The 10515-nt window shown below is 40.5% G+C and overlaps 1 pseudogene across 1 annotated transcript; it reads left to right on the forward strand.

The window, feature by feature from the left end:
- Positions 1 to 575: 575 nt before the first annotated feature.
- On the forward strand, positions 576 to 6489 carry LOC308422932 (dehydrodolichyl diphosphate synthase complex subunit Nus1-like; annotated as a pseudogene). The gene is made up of 5 exons: positions 576 to 621; positions 763 to 1032; positions 3765 to 3854; positions 5341 to 5836; positions 6311 to 6489. The product of its transcript is annotated as a dehydrodolichyl diphosphate synthase complex subunit Nus1-like (transcript).
- The last annotated feature ends 4026 nt before the right edge of the window (positions 6490 to 10515 follow it).

Here is a 10515-nt window from a genome sequence, read left to right on the forward strand (position 1 = left end):
CATAAAAAGAGATGTTTCTTTAACAAGACAATTATCACACAGCGCCATATTTAGTGACAGTTGTAATTGAACAGGATTATACCTTATTGGAATAGCATGAGTGGAGCAAAATTATAAGTTGGTAACACAAAATGAGGAAAGGAAATGAAGGTGACAGGAAGCACTACACCTTCTGCTGAGTCACATGTCTGCAGAGGTGTCCCAGCAAACCATGTACTCATGGCAGAGAAGGTAGGGAAGCTACGCAGAGTTACTCAGCTAAGCTCACACAGCTAAGAGACTGATGAAAAATCCCTGTAAGTTTACTGTGACCAGAGACCACAATAGCTTAGGATGACTACCTGAGCCAAGGTATACTGATGAACTGAAGCTCTGTCCCCACTCATAAGTTTTTACATCACAGTTTGAAGAACTTTGTCCCATAGGTCTCTGGTCCCCCCCCCACCCCCTTGGGAAGCAGTAAATTTGCATAGTCAAAAACATCCACTTCCTCCAATACGTCTAACAGAGTAAAAGGCTGGAGGAGACCAGTTGTGCTGGATTTCTGAGACTCAGAACTCTGTGGGATTTTCACCATGGCCTGGGCCTTCATCCTGCTGCCCCTCCTCTCTTTCTGCACAGGTAACCTACCCAGACTCAGGCTCGACTTTCAGCTGGCACAGACCAGTTCTGAACCCTAAAATTGATCTCAGCTAAATGTTTAGTTTGCCCCAGCAAGGGCACTGATCAATATTGTCAACATCCTTATTACTTCTTTTACAGGTTCCATGGCCTCCTATATACTCACTCAACAGTCCTCAGTGTCAGTGGCCCTAGGTCAAAAGGTCTCAATCTCCTGCTCTGGAGACAAACTCTCAGATAAGTACGTTCATTGGTACCAGCAGAAGGAAGGCCAGGCCCCTGTGCTGGTCATATACAGAGATAGTAACCGTCCCTCTGGCATCCCGGACCGATTCTCTGGCTCCAACTCAGGAAACAAGGCCACACTGAGCATCAGTTCCACCCAGGCTGGAGATGAAGCTGACTATTACTGTCAGTGTTGGGATAGCAACAATGCTGTGCACAATTACACAGGCAGATGAGGAAGTAAGACACAAACCCTCTTCAGCTGGGACAATGACAGTTCCTTTGCTATTTAACTTGCAGAGTTACTCCCCTGAACGTTGGTAAACATGCAGTTTGAGGTAAAATGCTTAAGTATACATTATACAGATGTGAATTGCTAAGAATCTTTCTTTAGACATTACTATGCAGAATATGTGCTGATCTTCAGAGAACTTCCAATAAAGAATTTTCTTCTACTTTTTTTGATTAGGTCAAAGTTTCATTGCTATCCCTCCCTTTTCTGTCTAGACTGCCAGAAACCTCTCTGGATAGGCTGGTTAACTCCTGCTTCTTAGGGTTCCAGGCACTATCTATGTCATATGTCATGGTATGTTGTTCCCAGCACATAGACACACACACACACACACACACACACACACGTACAGACAGATGGCAGATAGATGAATGGATGGATGGATGGATGGATGAGTGGATGGATGGATGGATGGATGGTGGATAGGTGGATGAATGGATGGGTGGGGCAGAGCCCCTTAAGTCAAACCATCCAACCATTAGCGCTATTTCTTTTCTCTGACCTTTATACACCTTCTTTTTGTATTTGATTCCAATTTTTACTATTACTTAGAAAAATGTGTGCTCCCTTAAGAAAGAGCAATTATTTTCTCAGTATCAAATGCATGCTACTTTGGATTGTATTTCTTGAGGACACGGTTGCACTGCATTTCTCTCCTGATAGACATAGGAACTTTGTTTGCAGCTTCTTCCCAAGATCCAACTGTTCTTCATGCCCCCCTACCTTTTTAAAAATTACTTTTATTTTTTTGCAGTCCAGTCATTGCCCCCCTTCATGTCTACCCTCCTACAGTTCCTCACCCCATTAGCCCCCATTCTTCAAAAAGGGTGTCCCCCTGCCCGACCAGGCCTCCACTGAGGCCAGGCCGGGCAGTAGTTTGTTATGTATGTGTCAGGGGCCTTGGACCAGCTCATGTATGCTGCCTGGTTGGTGGCTCAGTGTATGAGTGATCTCAGAGGTCCAGGTTAGCTGTGAATGCTTGTCTTCCTATAGGGTAGCCCTCCTCCTAAGTTTATTTCAGCCTTTCCTAATTCAAACCCAGGGGCTCCTGACTTGCTTCAATGGTTGTGTGTTTTTTCCATTTGTCTCAGTCACCTGCTTGATGGTCACTCAGAGGACCACTCCGTTAGACTCCTGTCTGAAAGCACACCATAGCATAAAATAAATCCCACATTAGACCAGTCATTAGTGTCCTTTCCCCCAAGTCTCTTCTCATTTTTTTTCCTGCAGTTCTTTTAGACAGGAACAATTCTGGGTCAAGGTGTCTGACTGAGAGATGGCAACCCCATTCCATCACTTGATGCCCTATATTTCTATTGAAGAAGGAATCTACAAGTTCCATCTCCTCACTGTTGGGCATTTTATCTAAGATCACTTCCTTTATGGCCTGAGAGTTTCTTAACTCCTTGGCCTCTGGTACTTTCAGTAAGGTTCTCTCACTTTCCACCCTCCAATGTTGCATATTTCCATTCATTCTGCTGGCCCTATCAGCTTCTCTGTCTCCCCACCACACCTGATCATGTTCCCCTTTACCCTTCCCTCTCTCACCCAGGTCCCTCTTTCCCTCTGCCTCCTGTTATTATTTTCTTCTTTCTCTCAAGTGGAATTGAAGCATTGATTGAAGCATTTTTTTTCTTGGGCCCTTTTGCTTGTAAATCTTGGCTAGTTCTCTGGATTAGTGTGGTTCATTTACACAATGGACTACTATTCAGGTACTAAAAACAAAGACATTATGACTTTTGCAGCCAAATGTATGGAACCAGATTATATCATCCTGAGTGAGGTAACTAAGACCCTAAAGGGCATGCATGTATGTACTCATAAGTAGATATTAACCAGAAAGTACAGAATACTGTTCTAATTTTTTACAAATGTATTAAGATATATATATTATGTAAAATACAACACATTTTGTTATTTTATCAAGACTTTGTTAAATTCTTGACATCAACATTGATTATATTCACATTCCCCATCTCTTTCTCTTGCAAATCTCTCCCTCTGAATGGATTATTAGTGCATTTGTAAATTATAAAAAATCTTGAATCCTACCAAGTGTGCAGTTAGGGCTAAGAAGACAGGTAGAGAAGGAAAATTAGTTTCCCTTTATCCTTCCCGTTCAACTGCAGAGTCTATTCTACCAAGAACCCACATAAGAGAAATCATGATCTACCTTTTACTGACATGAGTATACATGGATGTGAGGTTAACCTTGAAGGAAAGTAATATGTTTTGTAAAAACTTTCGGGAAATTGAACATGGAAGTCAAGTGAGACTTTATCTTCTCCTATGAAAATAGCATCTTCCTAATAAAGCATAAGCCCTAGATAACAATACCAACATATTGCCCAGCAAAATTTTTCACTTCCCATTTCCCATTGATCTTATATTCTGTCTTCCCAACAGTTTAAGTCCTGTACTGAATGGCATAAAAGACCTCTCTCAGCATTTGCTTTAGGTGTAGAACCGGGAAAATAACTTTTCCTTTCATTACACTTCTGTTTATAATGACTTTGAATATCTGTTGCATGAACTTAGAGTCCCTGACACTCTTTGCTGTAGGCTCTCCTAGCTTTCCTGGGAACAATAGAACAAGTCCTAATCACATCTGTTCCTCTTTACACAGCTCTGAGACATCAAGTTGGCCCATTCCTTCTATCACCCATCGTAGTAGTTACAAACTGTGTAAGAACACTATATTCAAGAGGAAAGTGGGGTATATGGGTTCAAGCAACCTCAATGTATGTGACACACTTATCTGAAAATGTCCTTATGAAACAAACAACTACATTCAATAAGATAAAAGGTGAACATTTAAAAAGCAGAATAAACAACTTTACTTCATTTTTTTTACAAAATTAAAAAATATGGAACACTTAAAATGCTTAATTGATCTTACAAAAAATTACAAATACATTTCAAAGATTATAAACAATAATGCACTGATTTATAGGACAAAAGTTAGACACTATAAAAAATGATGAAGAACAGCAAGACACAACAGCTGAAACTTTAGGAGACAATGCCTGCACATTTTCCCTGGATATAGTTTAGTGGTGGACTGGTTGGCTGTAATATGTTACCAAGTGTGCAGAATTCATAGCTTCCATCCTCCAGTAAAAATTAAGGAGGAAAGTGCATAGAATTTGCAGGGCCTTAATGAATTTTTAACTCTATATGGGTCTTTAAATTTGTTCTCTCTTCCCTCTCTCTCTCTCCTGCTTCCTATCCTTTTGCTCCCCTAGTTCCTTTCTGTCTTTCTCTGTGTCTCCTTGTTCAACTTCTATGTCTCTATCTATGTCTTGGTCTGAGTGGGAGTGTACTCTCTTATGAGAAGAAAGTGTTAGAGAGGATTATTGAACAAAATAGAGAAGAATGAATGATCGAAGATCTGCACCTTGAAAAATACAAGAAACAAACATGTACAAGGAGCACACCAAACTGAAGCTAAAGAAAAGTAATAGAACCAACATGAAATGACGTGATAAAAGTAAACAGTGAAAGAAAATTAATCCTGTATTATAAGTAGAACTGTCAACTAACCTAGAGGAAGCAGTAAGATAAACATGAGATGACAGCATGCAGTTAAATGTAAATTGATTTGGCTGGAGATGTGGCTCAGTGGTAGATCTGCCTGACAATCCTGAGGCCTCCTGTTCAATTCTTGGTACTGTTAAAATAAATTTTGAAATTAATAGACGAATGAATGCAAATTAAAAATTCTCTTTAAAGAAAAAAATTATCTAGTGAAAATAGTGAAATTCCAAATGAAGGCATATTAAAATTTCACAAACATCAAAAAATAAAGTTTAAAAATAAAAATGTATGTCTAGGCATAGGTATAAATATAGAGAGATCTAGATAGAGATGATATGAACAACTGAATAAAAATAATCTTTATAAATAAGGCTTCTATAAATATAGTGGAACATCTTGACCCTCAACAAAAGAATGGATACAGAAAATGTAGTACATTTACACAATGGAGTGCTACTCAGCTATTAAAAACAATTACTGGCTGAGGGCGGAGGAAGATGGCGGCGGGAGCTAAGTGAGGTGTTGGCAGTGGCCAGGGGCTCGCGCGCGGGGGTGAGGGGACGTGGAGCGATGGCCCGCGCTGGCCGCTGGGGCGAATAAGACCCCGTCGCGCCGCGAGTGTGGGCCGGAGGGAGGAGACGGTGCCCGAGCGCCACAGGAGTAAGAGCTGGTGTGGCGGGTGCTGCACGCGCTCCTCTGTCTGCACCGCACGCTCACCTCCAGGCTCCGCATTCGCTTGGGCACCTGGAACTGGATCTGGCGACGCTGCTGTCGCGACGCCTCCGCCGCGGTCCTAGCCCCGCTCGGCTTCACGCTCCGCAAGCCCCCGGTCGTCTGCAAGAACCGGCGTCATCACGGCACCCGCACCGGGGACCCGCACCGGCCGCCACCCACCCCCGGCTGCGCTGGCACTCGGACGACCGGTCCCTGCAGAAGCTGCCGGTGCACATGGGCCTGCTGGTCACCGAGGAAGTGCAGGAGCCCAGCTTCTCAGACATCGCCAGCCTCGTGGTGTGGTGTATGGCCATGGGGATCTCCTACATTAGCGTCTACGACCACCAAGGTATATTCAAGAGAAATAATTCCAGATTGATGGATGAAATTTTAAAACAACAGCAGGAACTTTTGGGCCAAGATTGTTCCAAATATTCACCAGAGTTTGTGAAGAGTAAAAGGTTGTCAAAGGACACTGATTCCTTGCCCTAGGGATTTCCTCTGCCGCTCCCAGGAAATCCCACCCAGAAAATCCCACTTTCTTGAGATTTGAGTTCCCAAAATACCACAGAAGGTCCGGATGACCTCTGTGAAATGTTCCAACGCCCTAGGTGTGCCTGGGGGTGTACTGATAAAAAATGTATGATTCTTCCCCTTATGAATTTCCTCATTCCCCCCTGTCCTCCCCCTCCTTTGTGATTTTTGCCTTTATAAGCCTGTTACAAGTTCAGGCCGGGGTCGAACTCCTCTACCCCTGCGTGGTGTATGAGTCTCGACCCCAGCATGCTGGCCTGAGATCTCACTCTTTCACTTTCAATAAACTTCCTCATGCGATTGCAGCAAGTCTGGTCTGGGTGCCTCCCTGGGTGTGCGCCTCTCCTGAGATTTGAGTGAGGGTCTCCCTTCGGAGGTCTTTCATTTGCAAATAGTAAGGACAAAGACAATCAAGTTTTAGATTGCCCTTCAGAAGTGAAGGTACTGTCCCCAGAAGATGGAAAAGCAGACTTTGTGAGAGCTGCCCAGGACTTATGCTCAGCTATGAGGTCTTTTTCTCCGCCCTTAGGCAGTATGCAGCTTGTGAACAGCGTCTGGGAAAGTAATAATCCCTGGTTGCATAATTTGATTTCAGGCTTTTGGAGAAAAGGACCCAAGTGACCCTGATGTTTACAAAGTACCTATAAAACTCTGTACACACCTAGTTCATATTCCTCATAATTTATCGACAAACACAAAAATGTGTCTTACTTGAGCGAATGAGTGTGTGCGTGTGTGTGTGCACGTGTGTGTGGAAATAAATTTATAAATGGGGGCACATTAGAGAACGGAGCACATAGACTGGAGTTGAAGCGTGTAGCTTCAGTGTGTCTTAGGAACTAAGACTTCGGGTATAAGGGCTTCAGTTCCTGCTGCTTCCCTGTTTGTCTGGGGAGTAGGGGGTGGGTAGGACTGCTTTATTGTCTATGGTCAGGGGGAGACGTTTTGTTCTGTCTTTTTTAGTGACCAAACTTTAATTTTTAAGAATAATATATTGACTTACTAAGGGGAAGTATTCTCATTTTGAATGACATTCAAAGGCTTCGATTATTCACGTGCTGAGCATTTGCTTACCTGCTGAAGAAAAGGTAAGATTTCTCAGATTTCTGTCCGATTCATTTCTTCACTAAACAGTGTGACTTGAGAGGATTGCCCTGCTGTCTGTTCTGGACTATAGAGATCATTTGGGAAAAAAAGTCTTACTTGACATACAGAGTATAAAAGGTTTAAACATTGAATTAGGCACTCAAAACCCAACAAAGTGAATAAGCAATGATTAAAGATGGAAAACCCCTTAAAGGACAGTTTTGATTCCCTTCTTCCGTGAAGAGTAGTGTGCTGGATAGTACCCAAAGCATTCAAACATGTTTCCTTTCGCTTTTTCTCTAAAAATAAGCATTTGAGAGATGTTTCCAAGGCAGCTCCTGTCCTCAGAAGTAACCTGCTCCTCTAGGGTGGCACCTGGGCTTTCTTCTCCCAGTGCGTCTCTGCACCGCCATGATGGTTAAGTACAGTGCAGGCCTGTATTACCAAAGTCTGTAAACATAGTTGAACTTGGTCTTCTGTGTTCCAGAGAACAGCACTGGCTCTGACAGGATTGAATTCTTGATGAATGGTTGATATGTTTTTCTCACACTGCTAATCTTTAGATGGAAACCGTTCTTTATACTTTATGGACAGTTTTCAGAAAACTTTTATTAACAGGTGTACAAGAGTCATGTACATTTAGAATAGAGCAATTTAAATACTAGGTCTCAGAAATCTGAAATAAAAAGCAAAGAAAAGGGGTTTGCAATGTATGGTCTGGAATTGCTTGTCAGACTCTGGAGAAGATGTGTTTCACTCTGGATTACAAACCCCATTCATGATTTTTAAATATACTTGAAATAAAACAATTAAAATGAAAAAAAACAATTACTTCATGAAATTTAGAGGCAAATGGGTGGAACTAGAAATCTTCATCCTCAATGAGGCAACCCAGGCACAGAAGAATCCACATGGTATGCACTCACTGATAAATGGATGTTGGCTCAAAAGCTCACAATGCTCACAGTACAACCCACAGACCATATGGAGCTTAGGAGAAAGGAAAACCGTGGTGTGGATGCTTCATTCCTGCATAGAGGGAGGTACAGGATGATTGAGGAAAGTGGAGAGAGGAGGGGCCTGTGAGAAAGGAGTGTGAGGGGAAAAGCAGGGACAGGATCAGGTACTAGAAGGGACAGGAAAAAGGTACAGAGGATCAGGAAATTGAATAAAAATATGTAGTAGTGTGGAATGAGGAATTGGGGATAGCCACTGGAGAGTCCCAGATGCCAGGAAAGCAAGCAGATACCAGGACTCAATGGGGACCACGTTAGCAGAAATGCACAATGAGGGGAAGATAGAACCCTTAAAGACCTCTCCCAATAAATAAGCATGTTACTAAAAGTATGGTCACCCACCAAGCTCAAAGATTTTAATCCAGAAAGATTCCTGTCCAAAGAAAAGACTGGGACAAAAATTTGAGCAGAGACTAAAGAAAGAGCCATTCAGAGACTGCCCAACCTGAGAATCTATTCTTTCTGCAGACACCAACCCCAGACACTCTTGCTATTGTCAAGAGGCACTTGCTGAGAAGAACCAGGTGCAGTTGTTCCCTGGAAAGTTTTGACAGCACCTGACCAAAGCAGATGAGGATGGATGCTCACAGACAGCACTAAGACTGAGCTAGGAGATCCTGGTGGGAGTGTCAGCAGAAGGACAAGTGGAGCAGAGAGAAACTGTAACCCAATGGGAAGAACAATATCATCTGGCCAGACCACCCGGTGGTCCCAGGAACTAGACCACCAACCAAGGAGTGTACAGGAAGGGATCCATGGCTTCATATACATATGTAGCAGAGGATGGCCTTGTCTGACATCAGTGGGAGGAGAGGCCCTTGGTCCCACTAGGATAGTCTATCTTTCCTTAAATTTAGACGCATATTTGGTACCCCTTATTGGCATCTCTGGAACCCTTTGTATAATGTTGTCCTTTTCACAAAGTCAACACAGTTGACCAGTAACAGATTCCCATATCAAGCAATAATGAAAGTCAATTCACAAAATTAAAAAAAAAAACACCACACAGAGATATAAAATCAAATATTGCCAATAAAATCATGTTACACCCTGAATTAAGAAAACATTATATAATATAGAAGATAATTGATCATGTGAAAATTATCTTGTGACATATAGCATAAGAAGGTTTTTATGGCTAAAGACTAGCTTCAGAACAAAATGTCATTAATCAATAATCAACAGCTTTTTAGAATAATTTTAAATATTAATGCACTTAACACCTCAAACTAAAGGCAAGGCCCTGCAGAATGAATTTAAAAAATCCTTTCTTCAAAAAAAAAAACTTATTGAAACTGCAATAATAAGCAGCACCTTAAAATGAAAGCATGGAGTTCATTATTCCAAGCAAATGGAGCCAGGAAGCAAGATGTGTCACCATTCTAGAATCCAAAGAGATTTTATAAAAGCATGTAATTGGATGTAAAAACACAGATGAAATTAAATTGAGCAACAAGGAGTAATTTATGCTTTACTTTCTTCAAAATATAGATTATCCAGAAAAAAGATCAAGACTTAATGACAATATATTCCACGTGTGCTTAACAGGTGTCTAGGGAATATAAACACCTATAAACACATAATATAAATTCTACTCAGATGTCTATAGGAACTTTTTCAAAAATAGACTGCCATGAGACACAAAATAGAAACATAACAAATTCAGAAAACTTGAAAGAAAAAACTCAGTATATCCTGTCTGACCACAGTGCAACAAAACTTAAAATTGACAGTAATCAAATATCCAGTAATTACTCAAATCTATGTGGAATAAAAAAAAAAAGAAATAAACTTTGAATTAGCTGAAGAAGAAATTCAGAGAAAAAAAAGTCATGGTTTAAATAAAATGACAAGCTAACAAAATAATTTAAAAGGTATAAGATATTTTAAGGGCAGTTCTAAGGGGGAAATTTATAGCTCTGAATGCTATATTTTAAAAATCAAAATAAGAAAAATAAATGACTTAATGTTACAATTCAAGAGTTTGGAATAAAGCAGTAACAAGCCAAAATCAACAAATATGAGAGCTGATTTTTGAGAAGATAACCAATATCAACAAATCCCTGGTCCAATTAACTGAAATAAACACATGACCACAATTACCAGAATTGGAGATAACAAAAAAACATTACAAGAGCCAACAAATATATTTGAAATTTAATTTTTAAAAAATTCTAAATTCATTCATACACCAAAATTTAAGCTAAGACGAGGTCAACTTTTTAGATCCATAATCATTAAAGAAAAGAAAGAATGATGAAATAAACCTGAATAAAAACTAAATAATAAATCAGGCCTAGATGAATCCACAACAGAATCAAAGAACTACAACTATACTTCTTGAATTAATTTTAAAGATGCATAAAGTACACTTCTAAATTACCTCTTTAAATTTATTTTTATAATGATATTGAATCAAGGTAAAGACAAACAGCAATAACAACAAAACATTTTATTAAAAAAACAAAACTTATAGTTCAATATCTCTAA

This window comes from Micromys minutus (genome assembly GCF_963924665.1).
Source record: "Micromys minutus genome assembly, chromosome: 7".
Taxonomy (NCBI): Eukaryota; Metazoa; Chordata; class Mammalia; order Rodentia; family Muridae; genus Micromys; species Micromys minutus.